Below are 6000 nucleotides of genomic sequence, written 5' to 3'. Positions count from 1 at the left end.
TATAGTGGTTCAAAGGTGGTGTAATCCTCCTAGTCCACTCTTCTCCTTTCACTCCAAGGAGGAAATTCATTATTCTTCGATCACCCAGATACAATAGTGAATAAGTGTCCACCGACACTTCTCCGAGTGCTTCGCACAAAGCTACACTCCACCAAGGTTTTTCGCAAGCTCCTCTTGTTACTCTGCTTTCCCGAGTACTTCGCACCAAGTTGTACTCCTACACCACGAGAACTACGCACAAAGCTACGCTCTCACCGGGTTTTCACAAGCTCCTCTTGTTAATCTTCCCTTTACAACCGAGTGCTAAGCACAAAGCTACACTCCAACTGGGTTTTTCACTCTCTCTAGTTACTCTACCCCTTTTCTACACTCAGTAGAAGATTTACAATGAAATACAATGATTTCTTCTATCAGACTTGAATTCTATCGTATATAGCTCAATATATCACTTGATGTATGATTGGATATTCTTTGTTGTTTTTCACCGTTCTTGTCTTCAAGTCTGCTTGGGCATTTTATAGCCAATGAAAGCTATTTAGCCCGTTGATCAACTTTCGATCTTGATCGTTCATTTTGAATTGTAGTTGATCAAATAATTTTGCCAACTTGGTCTGCAAAGTCATTTCATCGTCTGTCAGAAGTTTTGAATAATTTTGACGTTGCTCTTCTTTAATCTGACAAAGCTTTTCCTTGGAATGGGTAGCCTCCAAATTTGAATTTCTCTAGCATGACTTTTGTTGATTTATTGATCTGATGTGCCAAGTTGCTCAAATAATTTATCTGCTGATTCTTGCTTGAGTATTTAAAACATTTCCTTCGTGTATCAGCTTCTTCAACTCCTTCGACTTCCCTCGCAAAAACAGAGCTTCAAAAGAAACATTCTGTCTAACAATTTTATCATGATGATGTCATGTCACGATAGTATATCATGTCCACCTTATAAAATGAACTAGTATCATGATCTTGATATCATGTCTTCATAAAAATTACTTTGGGTGAGAATCAAACCATATATCCTTTGGTTTGCTTTGTAAGGCTTCTTCCAACTCGGCTTGTTAACCATTTGATATATCTCAAGACTTAAATTCTCTTGTTTTATCTCTTCACGTGGGTTTCACAGTTCTTGTAGAGCCATACCACGTTATGACATCATCATCCGATAGTAGTGACGTCATCATCCGATATCATATACTATCATGTTATAAAAACTATTTCTTCATGATAGTTCTACCCAATATACATCATAATATCACCTCCCGATATCATACTTCGTGGTAGCACTTCACCATAGCTTGTCTAAGCCTTTTTAGACCAAAAAACTCTCAATGGGAATTAAACTGTGGATTATTAAGTATCAAGTGTGTTTCAACAAGTCTTCTTCCATCTCGTCCATCTCAACCTTTGATGACTTAATGCTTCATAAATGTGTTAAGCTGTGATCCCGCTTACATTTATTCTTCCTTCAAAACAGCTTTCACGTAGACTTCATGGCAGGGGTGCACCATACTTTGTGAACCAGAACTGACTCAAATGAAATAAAATTGGGGTCTACAAAATACATTTGGCTCATCAAAACTCATACAACATATTCCTAACATGGTTTGATGGTCAAAGCTTTGGTTTAAGTGTGAGAGGTTAATGGTTTGAACCATACTGGTTACATTAAGGTTTCTTGGTGTATTCTTTTTATGTTCTTGAGGGTTTTCTACCATTCGTTTGAGTTCCGAGTTTAGGCTTTCTATTTGCATCCTTGAGTTCACTAAATATTGATTATAAAAATAATTTTAAAATATTTTTTTAACCCCTAAACATGCGAAAATTTTATATTTTAAAAAAGATACAATTTGATAAATATCATATATAAATTAATTATTGCAATATCATTTATGATTACAATGAGAATAATTAAAGAAAAAATAAATAATTGAAATATGTGAACCAATGATTTCAAAATGAAATTAATCTATCTATAATATTAATAAGAATAAAATCCTCCTTTACAACATTCTAGCCCAAATTAATATGAATATTAATTAATTAGTACAAAATTAATAATGCTTAATTGGTAACAAAATTTTATATAAAAAGTAACTAATATCTAATGAATTGTTGCCACAAATTAAAGTCAATATGTACATAAAAATAAAAAAAATGGTTACCAAATTCTGAGAATAATTAAATTATTATAATTGTGAAAATAATGGACACAAATTTTGCATAATAAATGAGAAAATTTGTTTGAAATTCTGCGTAATTTTATAAAGAAATAATAATTTATTAATTATTATTTACACCAATTTATACTATTAATAAAAGTAAAATCCTCCTCTTCCACATTCCCGCCCAAATTAATATCTATATCTATTGAATTGTTACCACAGATTAAAGTCAAAATGGTTATCAAATTCTGAGTGGAATAATTAAACCATTATAATTGTGAGAATAACGAAAACAAATTCCGTGTAATAAATGAGAAAATCCATTTGAAATTCTATGTAATTTTATAAAGAAATAATAATTTATACTATTGATAAAAGTAAACCTTCAATTAAAATGTCTTTCACCATTTTGATACGAGATTGCCCTTCAAGTTCTAACGAAAACAATTCACGTTGATGCTCGCATATGCCATGACTATCAACAAAAGTCAGGGTCAAACACTAACTCACGTTGATTTATTAATGAAAAAAAAAAAACAATCTTCAATCACGGTTAATTGTATGTGGCTTTTTTCCCGAGTCACCCATCCTGATGGTTTTAACTCTAGATGATGATGGATAAAATTTTGTTACTACTACCAATGTCCTCAACAAATAGATTTTTAATAATGTGTAATTCAAGTCAGTGATATTATGTTTTTTTTTTTATATACAGAGATGACAAAATTGCTATATATCTACATAAAAATATATCTTCCGTATAAATAAATTATATAACTGAGTTGCTAGACAACGAGCTAATTAGCCCAATTATTACAAATCCTAAACACTAATATATAAAATCTCTAAATTTGCAGCATCGAATGCGTATATCTACACGTTAGCTATTAAATGGGAAATTATTTGCTCAAATTCAAACAATGATAACATCAAAAAACATAATCGGTACGATACAACTCAATTCTTCAATTATATTATATAATATTTGATGTTATAATTTATACAATTGTATATCGATCTAAATATTTTTAAAATATTATAACAAATTCATCACGTGCAACGCACGTGCGAAAATATTAGTATATATATATATATATATATATATATATATATATATATATATATATATATATATATATATATATATATAGTAGATACTAATGAATATAGTAAATAACTATCAATTGTATCATAATTAATTTTTACTCTAAATTAATTAAGAAATTAATTTTACTCTAATTTCGCATCATGAGGAAAATTTAGGAGGGAAAAATTTAGTATTACTTTCCATACCCGCAAATATAATTTGATTACCTAAATATTTGTTAGTGTTTTAATTGCTCAAAAACCCCAACTTATAATTGGCAATATTATTATGGCATACTAAGATAGGTTTAGCTTAGTGTCAGTTTTGTTCTACAGAGGACTGATCAATCAGATACAACAACAGAGGGACTGACACTGAAGATCTGTTTTAGGAAGCTGTTTACTTAAAAGCTGTACGCGGTTTTACAGAGGATAGATTTGGAAAGAAGATCAGCGTATCTGCTTTGGAAAGGTATGGACTGAATCTTTAAGATTAGATTCTTCAAATCTTGTCCTACCATCTACAATAAACGATATCGATGGAGAGAGTGTTCTAACTATGGAACTATAAGTATCCTCATTCGTCGAGAATTAGGGTTACGCTTTCAAGAGAGAAGAAACACTCCTTATCAGTTTTATGAGATCAGATCTTTGATTACTATGCCTCTTCTCAATACAACATGTTCATGGTGATTAAGATGATGAACTTGAGAAGAATCACTGCTGCTTAAACGAAAGGACACTGTGATCACATTGTTGTGGGAACAACTGTAAAGAGCGTCACTGAAGTGGACTGCATCAGAGTTGGCTCTCCAAGTGAAGGGATTTCATTGGACTTCTGTATGCATAGCTCTCCGCCTTCAACAATCCACTAAACCTGTGTAGACTGGGTACGTACCTTGTGTGGGGCACTTGGATGAGATTATTGTTTCTCTACCTTTGTACATTGGATTATGATTTAGTGGATTGGACTCCTATGTGATCGTCCCCCAGACGTAGATACACACTGTATCGAACTGGTTAAACATCTTGTGTTTTGCTTTGTGCTGTTATCTCTTTCTTTAAACATCTCTATGGTCTGTTATTACTGACTGAATTCATCGCTGAATCAGTCAGTCCATTTCATCAGTTGGTTAATCCAGTTAATCTGATTAAAAATGAGGAAATGCAAAATTACATGTGCTATCAGAGCTTTTAAGTCTACATAGTCACTTGATCCATACGGGTTTTTAGTTTTGCATTATTCTCTGTCTTTTGGAAGTGCCTCTGTGTGTTCGTTGGCTGGTTGTCTTTGTTCAGGATGGATGCAAGTATGAAACCACCAAAACTAGATGGTTACAACTATTCTTATTGGAAGGCTCGTATGGAGATATATCTCTCCAAACACAAGGTACCAGGGTTTATCGTACTGTCCTATCTGGGTGGAGTCGTCGAACTGTTCAGAATGCTGATGGAACCACTGGGGATAAGCCCATGGAGACTTGGACAGACGATGAAATGAATGCCTCTAATCTAAACAACAAAGCGTTGAACTCTATTGTAGGATCTCTGCATGAATCTGTCTTTACCCTAGTCACAGGGTTAAAAGAAGCTAAACGTGTATGAGAAATTCTTGAAACCAGATTTGAGGGAACTAGTGATGTCAAGCAGTCAAAGCTACAAATGGTGCTGTCAGAATTTGAAGCCCTTAGAATGAATGAAGAGGAAACCATTTCGACCTTTCACAGTCGGGTTCAGAATCTGATGAACAGAGCCTCAATTCTTGGTGAACCATTCACTGATGAGAGAGTAGTCAAAAAGATCCTTCGATCTTTACCAAAACACTTCCGGATGAAAGTAACTGCTATTCAGGAACACACAGGCTGGGAAAAGAAGACTGTAGGAGAACTTATGGGAAGTTTACACACATATGAACTTGATGTGCTTGTTGATGATGATCTTGCTGGCAACAGAAAAGGAAAGTCAGTGGCTTTTGTGGCTGAAGCTGATCGAGAATCTGACACAGACGACATAGATGATGAAACCATGGCACTTTTAACCAAGAATTTTAAGAAAATATTGAAAGGATTCAACAAAAAGAGTCATGGTCAACCCACCAGGACACAATACAAAGGCAATAACTCCTCATATCAAAAAGCCGAAACAACAACTTTTTTCACAGAACAATCAACCCTAGACTGGCCGAACAAGACAGAACAGAAACAGTTCCACAGATACAGGGAGGTCTCTCAACCGGTCAGTGCAGTGTAGAGAGTGTGAAGGTTATGGACACATACATGCAGAATGTGCAACGTATCTCAAGAGGAAAAAGGCTATATCAATAGCTACACTAAGTGATGATGAGGAGGAAACATCTAATGATCAGTCAGATGATAATGTGGGAAACTTTGTAGCTTTCTTTACAGCTACAGAGATTCAGTCAGACAGAAATGAATCAGATGAAGAATCTTATATATCAACAGATGATTTTGAAGAGAGGCATACTCAACTTGAAATGGAATTTGCTAAACTTGTTGCAAGCTGGGAACAACTAGTGAAAGTCAATAAAAATCTGAATGACGAGCTGAAGCAAAGGGATGATCTTCTAAAAAAACTAAATACAGATCTTGTCATAAAAGAAGATCTTATAACTCAGATAAGATCCAGAGAAGGAAAACTGATAAAGGAATTGGAAGGTCTGAAGAAAAATATCCAAATGATGGACACCACATCAACATTAGACAAAATTCTGGACTCTGGTAGAAATCCTAATGAT

The sequence above is a fragment of the Ipomoea nil genome, unplaced genomic scaffold (assembly GCF_001879475.1).
Source record: "Ipomoea nil cultivar Tokyo-kokei standard unplaced genomic scaffold, Asagao_1.1 scaffold1558, whole genome shotgun sequence".
In the NCBI taxonomy this organism is placed as follows: Eukaryota; Viridiplantae; Streptophyta; class Magnoliopsida; order Solanales; family Convolvulaceae; genus Ipomoea; species Ipomoea nil.
This window is presented reverse-complemented; position numbering follows the sequence as displayed.